The sequence below is a fragment of the Python bivittatus genome, unplaced genomic scaffold (genome assembly GCF_059951505.1).
Source record: "Python bivittatus isolate LINGU-HERP-01145 unplaced genomic scaffold, Pbiv_v1 ctg000980_np1212, whole genome shotgun sequence".
Taxonomy (NCBI): Eukaryota; Metazoa; Chordata; class Lepidosauria; order Squamata; family Pythonidae; genus Python; species Python bivittatus.
The window spans coordinates 34,489,561-34,509,307 of NW_028277125.1; the positions used below are offsets into that span (position 1 = coordinate 34,489,561).

Here is a 19,747-nt window from a genome sequence, read left to right on the forward strand (position 1 = left end):
CACAAAGCGGTTTTCTATTGAGGTTTTATTCTGTCGTAGATGCATTGAGCTCAGAACGATTGTGGCGCTTTTGTTTGTGTGTATGTCTGTGTGTTCCTGCTCTCCTCTTCTTCTCCTCCCCAAATAATATTTAACTCTCTCGTGGAGCACAGTATTTTTGCATTTCTTCACTGTGAACATAGTAGAACGGTAGTAAGGAGATAAGGATGTGCGTCTTGTAACAATACTTTGCTTAATAAGCACCGAGTCAGACGGCTGCTGCCCTCTTTTTCAAGTGATCATGTGAAGTTTAGTCACCTCGCTATCAGTTGGGATGAACAAGAAGGATACAAAGAGAGCTGTGGTATGCTTTACAGAATTGCTAATGTTAAATACCTTGGGCTTTGTGAAAAAGATGTTATCAGTAATTTCCATCATTCTTTTTTGGCATGCCAAGTTCTGTATAATGCTAATCTTTGTTTGCGCCACAGCCCTGGAAGGGGGGACTCAACTGCTCCCCTTTTAATGATTAAAAATGATTTAATGATTAGTAAAAATTATTGTTTTTATTAGTATGGATACTACTGATATTATTTGGGAGGAGTTACTCCACATCAGAGTGCTATTGTGTGTGATTTTAAAATAGCTTTCATTTTATGATGTATTAATTTCCAGGATGTTTAGAACTGTTTTTACAAAAAGCTGTTCTCCAGCTGTTTCCAGTTTTTCTCTTTCCAGGAAGAGGTAACAATAGTTCCATAATTAAAAAGAAAAGAAATAGTCTAAAAACCTTTTGCGGCATTACATAAAAATTGCTGAAGTCTCACTAATCTTTTCTGCAGATAGATGAGCATTTACAGTGTTAGTTAAAATTACAGATTATTGCTGTATTCAACTGAACAGCTGACACAAACCCAGCCCTTCCTGTTGACAGACAGTTGGTATCTTTCTGGGTAATCCCTTTGAAATTCTTAAATGAGGAAGGGGAAGTTGCTTGGGTCGATTATGTTCTCTCTTTCCAAATCCTACTAAGAGCTCATTGCGATACTTCTCATTACAATATCAGAGCCTTGAGTAAATTAGTCATTTTTCTCAGAGGTTGTATATGGTTACTGAATTTGGGATGTCATTGAGCTACATGCCTTGCAGTTATGTACATTCTACATTAAAATAGTTTTTGATGATTGTTGGCAACTTATGTATAGTATTATATTTATGCATTTGTGTAATTTTTGGATGGTATTTTGTTTAATGCAAGGGTAGGGGACCTATTTAAATCAAGATACAGATTTATTAAGAGTAATTTTTCAGGGAGATTTTTGTTGGCAGTGGTGGAACCAGAGCACAGTTTGAGAGTCCTTTTGTTTCTCCTTTATTTTTCTTTCTTCCTCTGTTAAGATGGCTGCCTGATGAGGAATACTGTAGATCACTATTGTAGGCAGTCTAAACTGATTGTTTACAGGGGTATTTTTTCATTTTGGTTGTGGGTTTCAGGTTGGTTTAAGAAAAAACACTCACGAAACATGGTTACATTGCAAGTACATGAGTGTTATGTGAACAATATTAACTTTACATTGAACCTACCAGAAGAAATGCATGTTGCGGCTTGATGATCTCTTTCTTCATGGGATAATAGGAGACAGATTAATATAGTTTTAATAGTGTCAGCTATGGTGCCTGGAAGATAGGGAGATAATTGTCATAAAGAATAATGGTAGGTCTTCAGATATGCATTCTAGTCTTGCTTGAAAATTCAGGGATGTTTGTGCAGATCCAGAAAACCCTACTTTTATAAACTTGGTTTTGTAAGCCTATTTAAATATTGAATTGAGAATTCTCTCATATGACCACGTAAGGTAGTCCTTCCTTGCCAATAACACTTGAATGACATTAGCTTCCATGCTGAACCTGTCGGTGTTTGCGGGAAGCTGATGTAATTTGTGAAAGCCCATCACCTCTCTGGGTAATTAATTCCATGTCAAACTGCTCTATTAAGAGGAAAATGAAATTATTATTTCTGTGATTTGGAAATTGTGCTTCTGTTGATGCAGCTTAGAATTACGTTTGCATTTTTTGCAGACACATCACACCAGTGCCTTATAGTCAATGGGTAATCAAATACTATTCCAAGACTTTTTCACAAGTACCGTTTCCTAGTCAGTATCCCCATCCAATAAATGTGCATTTGATTTGTTACTTGAAAAAGGTATAATTAAATGTTATTTTGTTAGTTTCAGCTCATTTATCTAACTGCTCAAAATCATTTTGAATTTTATTTCTTTTAGAATATTTGTGCCATCAGCAAATTCAATAGGCCTTTCTTCTGTTTTGTTATTCAAGTCAAAAAATACTGAAAAATAGAGGACTGATTCTTGTAGCCTCCCACTTGATGCTTCTACCCAATTTGATGAGGTACCACTAGTGAGCACTTTGAGTATGAATTTTCATACCATGCAGCCCTCAGTTAACTAGCTTGCTAATCAGAGTGCCATCTGCTGTAAGGTGCTTTGCTGCAGCCAAAATTTATTTATTTATTTATTTGAAGCACTTATGACTGCCCAACTAAGACAACCTGACTCTGAGTGGTGTACAAACAAGGAATGAAAAAAAATCAACCAAGAATGCAAAAGACAACAGCACCATTAAAATGTACTAAGACAATAAAATGGTGATCAGAACTGAAATATACTGTAATTTTTCAAATTGGGAACTCTGCTTATCCTCACCCAAAGGTCCATGGAAAGAATCAGGTTTTAACTGCCTTTCTAAAAGCCTTGCAGGGGCTTGTATATTATCTCCACAGCATTCCTGCAATCTATTAAGTATGTTTCTTGTACAAAAATGAAATAAGATTAATTTGACAAGATCTGTCTTGATAAATCCATGCTAACTTCTGATAATTATATTGTTTTAAAGGGTTTGATCTCTATGATCCATTCTAGAATCTTCTTAAATATCAGTGTTATACTGAACTGTAATTTCAATTCAAAATCCAGTATTGAACTGGATCTTCCTATTTCCATGTGTTCAAGATAGGGGCATCTGGCACTTCACCAGTACTTGGGGATTTCAGAAAGATAATGTACAAGAATTCTGTGAGACGATTAATTTTTTCAATATCCTACAGCACAATTCATCTGGCCCTGAGTATTTAAGCTCAAAATAAAGTGACATTTTTCTATCAATCTGGAGCTTCGGTCCTGCTCTTCCCCCTCTCCTGGAACACACACTTTTTTCTTGGAATAGACTGAACCAAACTAGAAGTTTAGTAGCTGTGCCTTTTCTTTATTACCTGTTAGGTAACTTATTATGTAACCTTTGTTACCTATTCATCATTATAAACAGTCCCAAATTGTGGATGAATTAATTAAAAAGATTATAGGAAACATGCTAAAACAAAAATAAGAATTAAGTAATACACTAAAATGCTAAACTGTTAATACCTTAAGTAGCTGCAGTAGGATTACAGAGCCCCAAGGAAAGAAACCACACTATTAAGTCCTGTAGGGATTTTCCAGGAAATGCTAGCAGCCAGTGGGACTACTGTACAAAGCAATGGAAACATGCAGGATTCTAAATGAAGGCACACACATTCGCCTACCCTCACCCTCAATTGTAGTATTATACTAAAATATTTCCTGCGCTTTTCAACCTTGTAATCCAATGATTTTGAAGAAATGGGGACCCTGCCCCCATTTTCACATGCATGCTTTTGTTTTGTTCTTCTAGTCTACAAATTGTCAATAGCAACAAAAAGATGAGAAATCTGAACATGGTATCAATGACTTGGTGTGAGAATAGTAACAAAACCACAGTGTTCAGATGATATTGTTTGCATCCCTATGTAATGCGTAATTATAGTTCAGAACTATCTTGGAGGACTAGAAAAGAGCTTATTTGAATTTGCATTCCACACTTGTTCCGTTTTCCTCTTGAACATCCAGTTACATTTTGCTTTAAGTAATTTCTGATTTGTTATATGCAAATAATGCATGATGTTATATTAAACTTAGTTAATTGCTAAACAAGTAACCAAATAGTCCAAACAACTTATCTTGTTTAGCTATTTATTAGGGTTTACTTTAAGCTACAAATACTTGCATTTATTTATTAATTTAGCTTATATGTAGCTCCATTTCCCAAGATGCAGAGTGGCTTACAATTAACAACATAAAACTAAAACTTAGAAAATCAGTAGCATAACCATAAGAGTAAGAAGGCTCTGATATGTCACCATTTGGACAGCAAAATATTCAGGCATCCCAAATACCTCTCTGAAGAGCAACATTTTTATAGCTCTTTGAAAATACAATAGGGAAGGGGTAGTCTGAATATCTGGTTTGAAAGGCAGGACACCATCACTAAAAAAGTTCAAGCACAAAGTTCCTGTAGATAACATTTCCTCAGGATTGGGACTTTCCACAAATCCTCTCTACATCTCACTATATGGGCAGAATCATTTCTGAGAAGGCTGTTGCGAAGATATCCAGGCCTTGAGCCATGTAGGGCTTTAAAGGTGATAACAGCACCCTGAATTGCACCCAGAAGCTGACTGGCAACCAGTGCAATTTCCACAGCAGTGGTTCTCCCATAACTACTCAAGCTGCTGTTTGCTAAACTAGCTGAAGCTTCTAGATAGTTTTCAGGGGCAGCTGCATGTAGTGTAAATTACAATCATCCAGAGCAAGGTGACAAGGCCATGCATACACAAAGTAAAGCTCTCTGTTCCAAAAATGGCTCCAATAGGAGCATAAAATGTATTTGTGCAAAGGCCCTCCTAGCCACAGCCTCTACCTGCTGTTCAAGAACAAGCTATGAGTCCAGGAGAACTCCCAGATTGCAAGCCATCTGGAAGAGTGCAACCCATCTAGGATAAAAGATGGAGCATCTCTGAAAACTGTTGGCTTATGAATCCACAGCCATTCCATCTTGCTGGGATTCAGTCTAAGCCTCAGTCAGGAATTCAGCAAACCGAACTGAATCTTGGTTTATCCTCTTTGATGATTCATATAAGAAGAGGTAAGCAAGAAGTGTGTAAGATTTTCACTTGGCTTTGTTTTATTTTGAGTTTTTAATAAGTATCAGTTTGTAGACTTAACAGCATCAGAAAAGTATTTAAGGAAAAAATATAAAGAAATGGACTGGACTGACACTTGTAAATTTTGTCTGTTTTAATTTGGATTGTCTGAGCAGGTAACAATTAGGAGTATCAGATTCAGCAGAAACTTGGATCAAGGTGGAGAAAGATAATCTGGAACAAATTTTCATTTATCTGTGATACAGACAGGCTTGAGTTTTCTTTGTTCTGGTCCAGATTTTCTAGCAAGCCCTGGTTCAGTCAGTTCTCTGCAGCCAAAGCATGCTGCAAAGGGCAGTACTTGCAGCAGCCTATTCCACACCCCAGCAAAAAAGGAAATACTTTTGAAATTGACATAAAACTCCATTATGGGGAAGAAGTGGGGTGTGGAATATTCATTGACCAACAGGAAATCCCATTCCCTCAACTGGTCCATTATAGAGAACAAGCCACCATTGGTTGCTTCATGATTTAATTGCTCCTGTGTCTGTTAACAGGTCCTCATTTATAAATGACAGAATTTAGCAGATTCTCATTATAAAAGGGGACCCTCAAGGATTGATAGTTGCTCAGGACTGTGTCTTTGAGGAATTATTTCTTTCCAATACGTTCATTGGTTTTTATTTTGTTAAATAGTAGATGCTAAGAATTACCTATAAGACATGTAATATGTGTTTGAGTGGAAGAAAGTGAAACATGCTTTCATATTATGGAAACAGATTGTTTTGGCAGGTTATTTCTAACATTTGAAAATTATAATAATAAACTTATATTCTTTGCTTGAATCATCCTGAACTATCTTGTAATTATGCTACTCACTTCTTAGAGTTCACTTCTATTCCATTGTGCCAACTGAAGCAAGAATGGGGGAAGTAACAGAAAGGATTTTTGGAAGGTAACAGTTATCCTTTAAATAGGTGAAGCTTTCTTTATATCTTTAGAGCTATACTTATAAAAAACAGTGTTTAGAAGCAATAGTAAGTTAAAACTAAAGCTAGTGACTTTGAAAGTTGGACAATAGTTGTGTTTTGTTTTTGCATTCTTTCTACCCTAACTATTTAAGTACTTATTTTATTATTGTATTTTAATTATAAACTACTTTAATATATGATTGCAGGGAACTGGTATATAAATATATTACTAACATCTAGGATGTAGAAGAAGACAATGAATAAAAGAGTACTGCAAAGCTATGAGATGTCCTCGGTTTGGCTTTGGTTTTATATGGTTTTTTTTTCCTGCTTGAGTGAACTTGTGCTGGTGCAGGTGTGCATGTAATTACTGAATGGACTTGTACTAAATATTGTAAGTTTATAAGACAGCAGGATGTGTTTAGATCAGACAGCTATGGAATTCCTAGGGCTGTTCTTGTATATTGTCATGGAAACAGACATGACAATAACAATAGGTAGAAATGACAAACTGAAAAGTGGATGATCATAGACTGTGATTGATTTGAAAAGGTGCTTCATGAATCTTATGTGAGGAAAAAAAAGGGTTTGTAATCTGGGTTTTTATAACTTATTTAAGTTATATTTATAAGGCCAAATAAACACAAGACCAGTTTAAGAAAAATCTACAATGAATGTACAAGCTGTTATATTAACTGAATATATATCATTTATGAGTGTTTGCATTAAATGTTATGAATTACTAGTGAAAGAAAATGTTCACAGCAAAGAGGTTCCTGATGAGCTAAGTGCATCAGTAGATTTAAAAGGGAAAAAACAGATATTTTAGATACTCAGTCCCAATTTGTTTATAGCATTAAAAGTTAACAGGAACGCGTAGGGCCATACAGTCAGATCACTTGTTCTTTTTTCCCCCTAATTTATTAATTTTGCAAGTGTAATATTAAAAACAGAAAAAGAACAGAAAATAGATTGAAAAGATTTTCAAACATTGTAAAATTAGCTTAAAATATAAGAAATACATTATTATAAATCTCTGTCGAGTATCTTATATCAATTTTAAAATTTATGTCAATACTAAAATAAGTCAATATTTAAATTGGGTTATCATGCAATTAATAACTATAGCTGATATAATTCAAATTACAGATTATAAACTGAGATAAAACATTGTAATAAAAAGCTAGATGTTAGTGTGCAGTCCACCAGTCCTTGAGCTGGCAGAAAATTATGCCAGCATAAAGTTTGCTGTCATAGCTGCTGAGCCCTATTCTGCCACAGTAACATGACCTGCCACAGGTGTTGTCCTTGCAGTTTTAATTCATGACAAGTTAAAGAAGCAGTTGGTGGATTCTGCTGACTTCATTTGTCCTTTAAATGAATATGATCTCCTGGAGCAAAAAACTGCCACCAGTCACTCTCCTTAATAGGAACTAGGTTGGGGTAGGAGGTGAGTTTTGACAGATGTGGAGATTGATGGGTTTATCCATCTGTTAAAACACTTGGTGATTGGGTGACCCTAGAAATGGAATGAATGAATGAATAAATAAATAAATAAATAATAAACTAAGAGAGTCTCCTGCTGTCTTTTTCTGCTTTACTGGGTAGCCTTCACCATCTGTAAATCAGTTGCAAGTCCACCACCTGATCACCCCTAGCCCACTGATCAGATGGTGGATTTATAGATGGTGGAGGCAGCCCAGTAAAGCAGCAAAAGGTGGCAGAAGAAGTTAGAAGGGATAGCTTTTTATTCTCCAATCCCACAGATCGAAGACCTGGTGGATAAGGAGCGCTCTCTCGCAGAGTTTCATACCACTCCTTCCATCCCTGGTAGCAGGTTGGGTGAAATGGCAGGAAAAGTAGGGAGTTGACCAGTCAGCCAGCTGATAAACAGTTGACTGATAGTGCAGCCTGAAGAATTTGGAGAGATTCTGCTACAGCACATGTCATTCCCCACCAACACCTGTCAACTATTTTTATGCTATTTTACACTCTTTTAAAAGAACACTAGACCCGTGTTCTGCCTGCTTTTGAATGTGGGTTTAGCACACTTTCAGGAATGTATTGAACCCATGTTTAAAAGAAGCCCAACAATTGATAGTGGGGAGAGGCAGGTGCTTGTTTTAGAAGGAATAGCAAGTTAAAACTAAAAGTATAAAATATTTTTTATTTTTATTTAGTGATTCAATATATATGGCTGCCCATCTCAGCGAGTGATTCCTGGCAGTGAAAACAAAATTAAAATAAAGTAGAAACAATTGCAGCAATACAAAAATTAAAATACATAGCAGCTGAGAAAATATCATATCCCATAATCACTAATACAACAAGCAGTGTGTGTGTATGTGTATAATTTTTCACAGGTTTATAATGTATAAAAGGACTTTCCATTGAAAGTTTTTGAATTCTAAATAGGCAGCCTTTGCTGCTTACTTATACACGTATCAGCCTTTTTGAAGATGTGCTCGGTCTTGTAGCATTATAGTTCTTAACTGCTAGGACTATTTTCAAAGTCTAACTGCCTGGGTAGATAACAAAATAGAGCCTGCTTGTCTACAAGCCACATCTCCCTTGAGTGCACAGACTGTTGGGAGAGCAGAAAACTCAAAGGAAAAGCAAATAAATCCTTTCGCCTAGTGATGAAATGACAGTGCAGGGTTAATTTCTAAAAGTTGCTATTGAAGCATAATGCTATGGTGCAAGCTGCCCTGTGGAGAAAGAAATTGGGGGCAGGAAATGTAATTTTAAAAAAAAATGTACCAAGACTGTTTTTTGCTATACACTAAGGAGCTGTGAACAATCACAAATGCCAAGCTTCAGATTTAATTAATTGACTCCCCCCCCCAAAAAAACCCTGAAATGAAAGCATTTGGAACCTTGTGCTGTTGGTGATAAAAAATACAATGGCATCTTTTCTCCCAAACTCAAAACACTGCAGAGGTGTGTATAATGAGCACATCATAAACTCTTTGGATACAGTGCTGTTTTTGTTGTATGTTTGGGACAAATGCTGCACATGTGGAAGAGAAGCAATGTGTATCTTATTTTATATAGTAATTCTGTTCAAACAACATATTAAGCTGTAGTTTGTTTTATCCAATTTGAAACTGTTTTGTAGATAAGCAAAGTAATTATAGCAGTTCCTGATTTGTTTTCCTAGTTTTTAGCTGCTCTTGCATAACTCCTCTGTAGATCAGTAAGAAGCTTAGATAGGCACAAAAGCAAACCATACATACATAAGCCAAGAAATTGAAAAGAAACAATGATGCCTTGTTCATGCTAAACTGCAACCAGTAAGCTACAACAAATCCTTATTCCAAAGTATAGTTTCCTGCCCTAAAAACATGTTTTATTCATTGATTTCCATTAATATAGCATCTTTTTCACAAACTGAAGCAAAAGCTCAGCCTAGCCCTGCCCAGGAGCGCAGCATAAAGGGGCGTTTTGGTGTGCTGCTGCTCAGGGGCTGCTTTTGGCTTTTTTCCCCGCAGTGCGAAGCCCAGGAGCTTTTTGCAAAGGAGCTTCTTGGTGTGCTGCAGTTCTGGGGCTTTTGGCTTTTTTTTTTTTTTGCAGCCAAAGCCCGGTCTAGCAGCCAGACCGGGCATACCTCGTCAGCAGCAGGAGCAAGAATACTGTGAAGATCAGCTGGGATGGCAGAGCACGGGGGGCAGGGGGACAAAAGAGCTTAGATGGGGGAGATAGGCGGGTGGGGGGAGTTGGGGCATCCCTGTGGTCGTAAGTGCAGGCAGGCTGCCAAGCACCCGAATTTTGATCACGTGACCACGGGACGCTGCAACGGCCATAATTTTGGGCATAAGTCACTTTTTTAAGTGCGTTCATAACTTCAAACGGTCACCGAACAAATAGTCGTAAGTCGAGGACTACCTGTATATGGTTCTGTCCCCTATTGCAGTGCAGCTACCAACATGTTGTACCTACTACAGCCTTCAGCACGAAAAAAAATTGCATATCCCTGGTTTATGGCTAAGATTTCCAGTTTACAGTATTCCAACCAGAAGTAATCTACATTGTAGTGGATAATGCACTTAAGCTCTGTTCAAACCATGAGAAGAGTGGTTTGCCCTCAAGTCTTTATGAGTGGGCATGTTGGTTTTAACCAGGCCTTATGCCAACACTATGCAAAAGGAAACTGTTTTTTAGTAAAACCTTAAAGTTTTGTTTTAAGAGAATGGATGAGGAAGGATATAAGTACAGTGTGTATTGTTGGCTGGTAAATCATTGTTGTCTGAACCAGTCCAGGACACAAACTGTGGCATGTAAACATTTGTAAATTTGGATTCACTGCATCACCAAGTGGGATTTTTAGAAGTTACACTTGCATTTACTACTTTTTACATTGTCCTTTTGTGAGGCAATAGATTAACTATGTTTATCATAAAACATTCAAAATATTTTGCATGAACATGGCAGTGGATCTAAATGAAGTAATTCAGGTTTTCTGTAACTGCAGTTTTGTTTGAAGAACTTTTGGAGGTGATTGTACTGTACTGTACTGTTCAAGCAAGATTCTATTGCTGCTGAACTTTGGCAGTGATAGCAGCAGCAGCAGTATTGAGTTGCTATGGATAACCAGGCAGCAGTAATTGCACTCTTCTCTGACTGGTCAAGAAGTGAAGGAGAGGAATTCCTTCAGTTTAATTTCAGGTTAGTTTCATAATTTGTAAAATAGCAGGTTGTTTAAATCCTTAATTCATTAAAAAGCAAGAGTAGATTCAGTTTTGTTTTTTTTTAAAGAAAAATCACTATCTTTCCTTTCCTTTTCCAGTCCACAGGATGCAGTGGTTTGATCAGGTGAAGAAGAAAATTAGGCTTTGGCCCACAGATAGCTTGGCCAAGGGCCACACATACTTTTACTCCCATGGGTACTCATGCCCACACTTGTGTAAAATCACCATGCCTGTACATGCCTCTATCTGTAACATATACATTTTATCCTTTTCTTCCCAGCAACCACTATGGATTGCTAGTTTCCTGCGATAGGTTAATTTGTTGGTTTGTGGGAACCAGGTGGTGGTTGTTTTTTCTACTATTAATGACAACAAAAAATCAGTAATCTACAACTATCCCTTTCTACCATCTATCTGATTATACCAGAAAACTAGATGGGATTTCCAGGCTGCAAAGTGCAACACAATACCCATTTATCACAATAATATCTGTTTGTGCAGAAATGGGAAAACTGGTACTGAATGTCAGCTAATTAGTAATCATTCCAATATAGATAGATGCTAGGGCTATGTGCAGTGCTTTGTATTCAACTTCCCAAATATAGCACCAGTCTGCATCTCCTTAAAGCAGCTGTGCCTTTAAGGAGTTTTAGACAGGTGTTAACATTTGCACTCTAAATCATCTTTGGAGGTTAAATCTCCAAAGATTTGTTACTCAACCGTAATACACATCATTTTCTTGAGAAGAGTTGCCATATTTTCTAGTTAATGATAGTTATCTAAATAAGCATCAAGGTTATTCTATTTCTATATTGCTCCCTATGCAATCACATCTTGAAGCAGTTTATAGTAAAAATTATTAAAATGCATCAATAAAAACAAATTGAAACAATATGAAAGATATTATTTTAAAAGGTGATGGGAGAAAAGCAAACCGAAAGTAATTCATCTAGCATTCATACAGAGAAAGAATTGGAAGAGAAAGTCTTCAGGCCCCCAAATAAAGTCATTTTGGCTTTAGAGGCGGACATTGCAGAGTCCAGATGCCACCCCAGAGAAGCACCCCCTCCCCGCAAGTAGCTGCAAGATGACAGATACAATGCACACAGTAGGACTTCCCTTGATGATTTTAGTGACTGACCAGGTCTATACAAGCAAAGATTGCCTTCTGGATATCCTGGTCCCAAATGATGTAGGCCTTTTTTTGAAACATAAGGTGAAAGTAAGGAATGCATCATTGTCATCATCACTACTACCACTACCACAGCAAGAATGATGTGAACAAATGTGGTAAAAACATTAAGGGGAACAATAAGAAAGCAGAAAAGTACCCAGGAAAGGGGTTGGGCCACTAGGAGTTCAATACTAGAACAAGTCTGCACAACTTGTAGAGGGGAAAGGGCCACATTGATAAATTAAGAATAATGGTGGGCCACAAAGGAACAGTTGGCATGCAGATCAGCTGTTCAATGGTTAGCAGTGTGGTAGCAGCAGTGGAGCTGGTGTTGTCAATGAGGCCTAGAGGCATTGGAGGCACTTGACAGCATGTATTTTGGGATGTCGGTGTCGGCAGATTCTTCTTGGTGGTGGCAACATGTGGTGGTGGTGAATTTAATTGAGTTTTCAAAAATGCTGATGGGCTGCATTTATTTATTTATTTATTTATTTATTTATTATCAAACTTGTGTGCCGCCCATCTCCCCCAATAGGTGACTCTGGGCGGCTCACAATAATAAAAAAGAAAAAACACAAGTCCCTCCAACCATGGATAAAATCTATAAATAATTTAAAAAATATTAAAAATGCCCTAAAACCTCCTATAATTTTTAGCCCTAAAAACCTGCAAGATGCTGGGGGGGGGAACAAACCTATCACCCCACCAGCCATCTCCACAGGTGTGGGCCCCCCTCCGGCCCCCAGGCCTTCTGGCAGAGCCAGGATTTAATCCCTTTCCTGAAGGCCATGAGGGAGGGGGCACACCGGATCTCAGGAGGCAGGATGTTCCATAGGGCAGGAGCTGCAGCAGAAAAGGCTCTCTGCCTAGACCCCACCAATCGAAATTCCTTGACTGGTGGGGTCTGCAACCTGCCCCTTCTGCTGGACCGAGTGGGGCAGGCTGAAATGAGAATTTCATTCTAAATTTCTAAATTAAATTTAGAAGTATATTGAAATTATGGAGAAATTTACATCTGCCTTTACTTTGGAAAACATAGATTAGATAATAATTAGATAATATTGATTATATAACAATATTGATAGATTAGATAACAATAGATTAGATAACAATGAGAAAATATTGACTTTTCAGGGAATGGAACTGGAATACAGGTAGGCCTCGCTTAACAACCACAATTGGGACTGGAATTTAGGTTGCTAAGCAGTGTGGTCATTAAGTGAATCATGTGACCAGACCTGATTTCATGATCTTTTTTGCGGCAGTCGTTAAGTGAATCATGCAGTTAAATGAATCACAGTTCCCCATTGATTTTGCTTCTTGGAAGCCAGCTGGGAAGGTCACAAACCCCAGGATGCAAACCCTAACCCTAACCATCGTAAGTGCAAGCTGGTTGTCAAGCACCCAGATCATGATCATGTGACTGTTGGGGCACTGTGACGGTTGTAACTTCAGCCACCGGTCATAAGTCACTTTTTAAAAGCACCATTGTAACTTTGAACAGTTGCTAAATGAATGGTCATTATCAAGGACTACCTACAGTTAAAAAGAATTGGGAGAATAAGGGAACTTCTAGGACATATTTTTAAAAGATTAAAATGTGAAATTGCTGACCTCCCAAAACAAGTACTAATACTCTCAGATTGGACTCGGTGCTAGAGGGATTAAGGGGAGTTCTGAGACATTATAGACCCATCTGCTTAAAGCCTGTTATGAACAAATGGGTGGAAATGGTAGCCAAAGAGAAAATAACTAAGCATATAGGCGAGAAAGTTTTGCTGAAGGAAAACTGAAAGTGGTACTTGGTTTTCTAGACAGAAGAAACTGAACCAAGTCTTAGAACACCATGAACTGCTTCCAGATTATTTAGCATACTTACCCATTTTTATTTTAAGAAAACTATAATCATATTGGGAAATCTGTTGTGAACTGAGGATTCTGAAAATGTCTAAATGGCAATGGCAATTAGAAGTCATTTTAACTGCAAGCCTGGCTTACAGAATTCTAATCAGAATTCTAATCGGTGTTTGCTGTTACAGCATCAGCATAGAACAGGAAATTTTGTGGGGCATCTCTTATATGAAATAATGTTGCATGGAAGGCCTTATGTTAACTTTAGCACACATAATTTTTATATGATTGCAATATCAACTGATTGTTGTGTTTAAAATAAATTTATTGAAGCTTCACTTATATTATTAAATTTGAAATCCTGCCTTTTTTGTGACTTTGCATAAAGACAAAAACTTGCTTATCAAAAGATACCAAAGTAATTGTAGAGTTATTTTCAATGTAAATGAAATATATAGTGATATCAATTAAGTTTATTTGCACAACAATATTTATCTGAAGAATACTTTACAGATGTTCTTGGCACAATTGCTTGAGTACTACAGGTAGACCTTGCTGAACGACCATTTGTTCAGCAACCATTTGATGTTACAACGGCACTGAATGAATGGTAGTTTCGGCTGGTCCTCAGAGTTATAGCGGTTTATATGATATGGCAAGTCAAGCTTATGGCTTAGATTGGAAACCACTAGTTAAAATCCTCTGGCTTCTTCCATAAGTAGCTTCTGGCTGCCAAGTTGTCTGTTGTGCTATAAGATTGGCTTATCATTTTGATTGAGTTATAAAGTAAAATTACAGTGTAAGTGATGGCTTGGCAATTATGTGCAGGATAAGCAAGTGGGTGCAAGCTAATGCATTTCCAGATGCCTGAGCTGTTTCCATGTAGTAGACACGTTCCTGCGGATTAATTGCAGAGAGATTCTTTTGTAAAAAAAGGCCACTCCTGTGTTTAAAAATTGTTTTTCTCTTGATGGGAAGAGAAATGTTCATTCTCCCACCCCAGTAGTTTTTCAGAACTTAGGGCAATTGTCTGGAAAGGAAACCCTCTCCAAATGGGGCAGTTTTTTTCCCCACTTGAACAAGAATTGCAAGTACTCTCAAAATGGTGTTAATGCCAGTCAACAGAGCTCCAGTATCTTGTTCTTTCTTCTACAGATTTCAGTAACCATGTCATTAAAAAATAGGTTTCAGAAGAAGGTTGCTAGAAATGTGAATTTTTCAAAGATCATCTGTGGACATGAAGTGAGAGCACACAATCTTTACCTACCTCTCCAGGGTCTGTCAGAGGGCACATGCAATTGGGTACTCCGTCACTTCTACATGATAGAAGAAAACAGTATCCATTTAAATACTTTAAATACTTTCATCTTTTTTGGTTAATAAAATAAGGATTTTCCCCAGAGAGCAAGTTTTGTACACGTAGCTCAGGTTTTCCCAATTAACAATTTCAGACAAAATATGTGGGAGTTACAAGGCAGACATATCTAGAGAGCAGTAAACAGCTTCCATAGCTGTTCTGGGGATAGATGCAGCTGGAGAATCTGTTCTACAAATTTCTTTTCTCTGTATACTCAACCACAGTGGTTGCTATAGACCCTTCTGAAATGAGTAGTTTTTGCTTCAGCAAAGCAATTTAGATTATTGGAGGCAAACTGGTTTGCTTCATTAAAGTGAAACAGACAACCTGAAGTGATGAAGTGATTTAGGAGAAAACTTATCTCAATCTTCTTCCCTAACAGCTTCAGTGTGTGCTGAGATACTCCAGGATCAGTGGCTTTTATATGTGCATTTTGTAGGTAATCCCATGGCACTTCCTGAAGCTGCTCACCATGGAGCTCCCTTGGATATGCTTTAAAAGTCTTTCAGGTTGGCTGGCTTTGTTGAACGCTGCAGGATTGTCCACAGTGCTCAGTGAAGGTAGCCAGTTTGGAAGTATTTCAGCATCCACTAAAGAAGTTCCAGAGTGGCCAGATTTGGCATGTGATAACAGCCATTATTGGGGACACAAAAGATAACCTACCACAAGTAAATAAGACTCTTATTTGCCCTAACAAGTTCATATAACTTTTCCATATACTCCTTGAATGATTGTGTGGTTGTCTCAGCTGTGGTTTTTCTTCCCAATGGAGTTGGAATGACCTACTCATAAAATATTACCAGAATAGTGATTGTTTTAACAGGCATATTCAAACCTGATAGTGGTTAGGTCTGTTAGTCATGTAGTACCTCATTGTTTTTAAGCTTTGGGGGAATTTTTATTTAAATTATAAACCACATTGAGTGTTTGAAAATATATATTGTATATGAAAATATAGTAAATATTAAGCATTGAAAAAATATACAAATGCAGTGTGTAAAAATAGGTTGAAATGCATAATAACACAGCACAATCCTCCTACTTTCAAGTATGCTTGAGGTAGATCTTGTTCTATATCTGTAGAATGAGATGACCTTCTTCTGCCTCAGTTATGAATGTGTCTCTAAAATAATTCAAGAAGTCACTCAGGATATATATACATTAACCAGAAATCTGAAGAAGCAGAAATGGATATTTCTCTTCACCATGTGAAGCTCTTTTCAAATTATCTGGTTACTTACATGAATTGCTGCATGAGCTAGACCAACATATATTGTATTTGTATGACCGTATGATTGTCAACACAAAACAGAACTTAAAGCCATCCCAAATCTGTTAGTTTCTTATTTAAATGCAAGTTTTTAACTAGTGCAGGAAAAGAATAGGGAACTAAAGAAATTAGGTTACCCACAGACTATTTCAAAATGCTAACAGAAACAAAGCAGCAGGAAATTAAGGCTGTATGAAAGTGTATTGTCGAAGGCTTTCACGGCCAGCATACGATGGCTGGTGTGGGTCTTCCGGGCTGTGTGGCCGTGTTCTGGAAGTTTTGTTTCCTAACGTTTCGCCAGCACCTGTGACCGGCATCTTCAGAGTGCAGGAGCACAGACAGGAGCAGTTCTCTGCTCAAAAGTGAAACCAATATATGAGATAGACGCATTACATGCAAAGCGAAATATGTCAAGCCTTACTTTGGTATAATTGTGATGATTATGGCGTACAGCTTATGAAAACCCCAAATTCACAATCTCAGAAAATTAGAATATTACATGACATCAATAACACAAGGATTGGAAATAGAACAATATCGGACCTCTGCAAAGTATAAGCATGCATATGTACTCAGTACTTGGTTTGGGCCCCTTTTGCAGCAATGACTGCTGCAATGCGGCGTGGCATGGATGCTATCAGCCTGTGGCACTGCTGAGGTGTTATGGAAGACCAGGATGCTTCAATAGCGGCCTTCAGCTCCGCTGCATTGTTCGGTTTCATGTCCCTCATCTTTCTCTTGGCAATGCCCCATAGATTCTCTATGGGGTTCAGGTCAGGCGAGTTTGCTGGCCAGTCAAGCACAGTAATCCCATGGTCATTGAACCAGGTTTTGGTACTTTTGGCAGTGTGGGCAGGTGCCAAGTCCTGCTGGAAAATGAAGTCAGCATCCCCATAAAGCTCGTCTGTGGAAGGAAGCATGAAGTGCTCCAAAATCTCCTGGTAGACGACTGCGTTGACCCTGGACTTAATGAAGCACAGTGGACCAACACCAGCAGATGACATGGCTCCCCAAATCAACACAGACTGTGGAAACTTCACACTGGACTTCAAGCATTATGCATTGTGTACCTTTCCATTCTTCCTCCAGACTCTGGGTCCTTGGTTCCCAAATGAGATGCAAAAGTTGCTCTCATCAGAAAAGAGGACTTTGGACCACTGGGCAACAGACCAGTTCTTTTTTTCTGTAGCCCAGGTAAGACGCTTCTGACGTTGTTTGTTGTTCAGGAGCGGCTTGACAAGAGAAATACGACATTTGAAGCCCATGTCCAGGATCCGTCTGTGTGTGGTGGCTCTTGATGCACTGACTCCACCTCAGTCCACTCCTTGTGAAAGTCCCCAACACTTTTGAATGGCCTTTTCCTGACAATCCTCTCCAGGCTGCGGTCATCCCTGCTGCTTGTGCACCTTTTTCTACCACACTTTTCCCTTCCACATAACTTTCTATTGATGTGCTTTGATACAGCACTTTGGGAACATCCAACTTCTTTTGCAATTACCTTTTGGGGCTTTCCCTCCTTATGGAGGGTGTCAGTGATGGTTTTCTGCACAACTGTCAGGTCAGCAGTCTTTCTTGTGCTTGTGATTCCTACTGAACCAGCCTGAGAGACCATTTAAAGGCTCAGGAACCCTTTGCAGGTGTTATGGATTCATTAGCTGTTAGAGTGGGACACTTTGAGCCTAGAATATTGAACCTTTTCACACTATTCTAATTTTCTGAGATTGTGAATTTGGGGTTTTCATAAGCTGTACGCCATAATCATCACAATTATACCAAAGTAAGGCTTGACATATCTCGCTTTGCATGTAATGCGTCTATCTCATATATTGGTTTCACCTTTTGAGTTGCCTTACTGACATAAATGAACATTTGCACGATATTCTAATTTTTCGAGTTTCACCTGTATATGCAAGTTCTTAAAAAATTGGCTACTGCCCCTAAAAGAGTAAAGAAGTGGCTTTTCTTCCTGTATAAGTTTGTTTTGTGATTAGCAGGGACTGCTCAGTCAGTAAAAAGTCCTAACCTCTGTTATTTTTCTTACTATCCATATTGACTCAGTAAGACTCATGCTAGTTAGGCTGGTTGCAGTTGCCACTACCCCAAGGCAATTGCGCTAAGGCAAAGTACAATTTCTTCCTAGGATTGCAAAGGCTTTACCAAGATACAGTGGCTCTATTAATACGTTCTAAGAGAAGGAACAACTGCTGCATCTCTTGGTGTGTTCTGTGTTCTACCAATCTTCCTGGTAACAAGAGGTGAAATAATTAAAGAAGTACTACTCAAGAAGCACAGCATTTGAATCTTGCATTGGTCCCTCAGGGTTTTTAATGTTACAGGTAGTTTCTAGATTAGGCATTGACATCCATTTATTTTCAGATGTATAACCTGCAAATCCATAATCCAGGTGTTTTGGTGACACAAAATAACTACGATGATGATGATGATGATGATGATGATGATGATGATTTTAGAACACTGTTGGACACTCTTGAGATATTTGCATGTATGGATTCAAAATTCCCAGCCAAAATGACTATTGCTTAGAATTCGGGAAGTTGAAATACCACATATCTGGAAAACACCAAGGTTGGAAAGGTTTATTCCAAAGCATGCCTCATTTTGTTATTGTTTATTTCATTTAATACAATATTATATTTATTATGATGTGACAAGTTGAGTGTTTCCAAATTAGTGGTGTCAGCAGTTTTGAAGCAATCAAGAAGAATCAGTAGGGTTTCAGTCCTCTGACTCTGCCAGAACAGATCATCTTCCAGGATAGTTGTGGCAATTTCAGTGCTGAATTTATCAGTGCTGGAGATTTTGCTGGCTTTAGTGCAACATATTAGAAGATAACAAAGCAGGGGCATTTATTTATTTATTTATTTGTTAGATTTATGTCCTGCTTGACCTTCAGGAGCTTGAGGTAATGTCCATAGCACTCCCTCCTCCCATCTTTCCCCAAACAAAACCCTGTGGATTGGTTGGGCTGAGTGAAAGTTATTGGCCAGAAGTCATCAAGAGATCTTCTGTGGCTGAGGGTGGACTAGAACATGGGTGTGTGGCCTGTCTGATGAATCAGATTCTGAACTGGAGAAACGGCTTCACAGGTTCTGACCTTAAACTTTCAGGAACCAGTGGATTCTCTGGTCTCTGTAGAGGAGGCTCCAAAAGAGTAGGGCCCACTCGAGAATGAGTCTGAAGGTCTGGACAATTAGGTAATCAGCCATTTGTTGCAGAAACACATAGCAGCGGGCTGAGTCACCTGACCTACAGCCTAAACAGGGAAAGATCCTCAGCCCTCACAGACAAGGAAAGATCAGGTGAGTAGAACAGAGACATTTAGTGAGGCTCCTCAAAAGAAAGAGGCATGACTCAGGAAAATAGGCATCCCTGTCTTGTTATAAAAGAAGGCTTGGGAATCATACTTCAGTTGACAAACA

At 38.2% G+C, this 19,747-nt stretch overlaps 1 protein-coding gene across 2 annotated transcripts in view; it reads left to right on the forward strand.

The window, feature by feature from the left end:
• PIK3CB (phosphatidylinositol-4,5-bisphosphate 3-kinase catalytic subunit beta) overlaps positions 1-19,747 on the forward strand; it is a 92,941-nt gene that overhangs the window by 701 nt on the left and 72,493 nt on the right. Inside the window, exon 1 of one of the 2 annotated variants that reach the window (XM_088131889.1) lies at positions 160-343. The exons of the other annotated variant lie outside the window; for it this stretch is intronic. The gene's annotated coding sequence lies outside the window, so the exon portion shown is untranslated. Of the gene's footprint in view, positions 1-159; positions 344-19,747 lie in introns of those variants that run through there. 2 annotated transcript variants of the gene reach the window in all.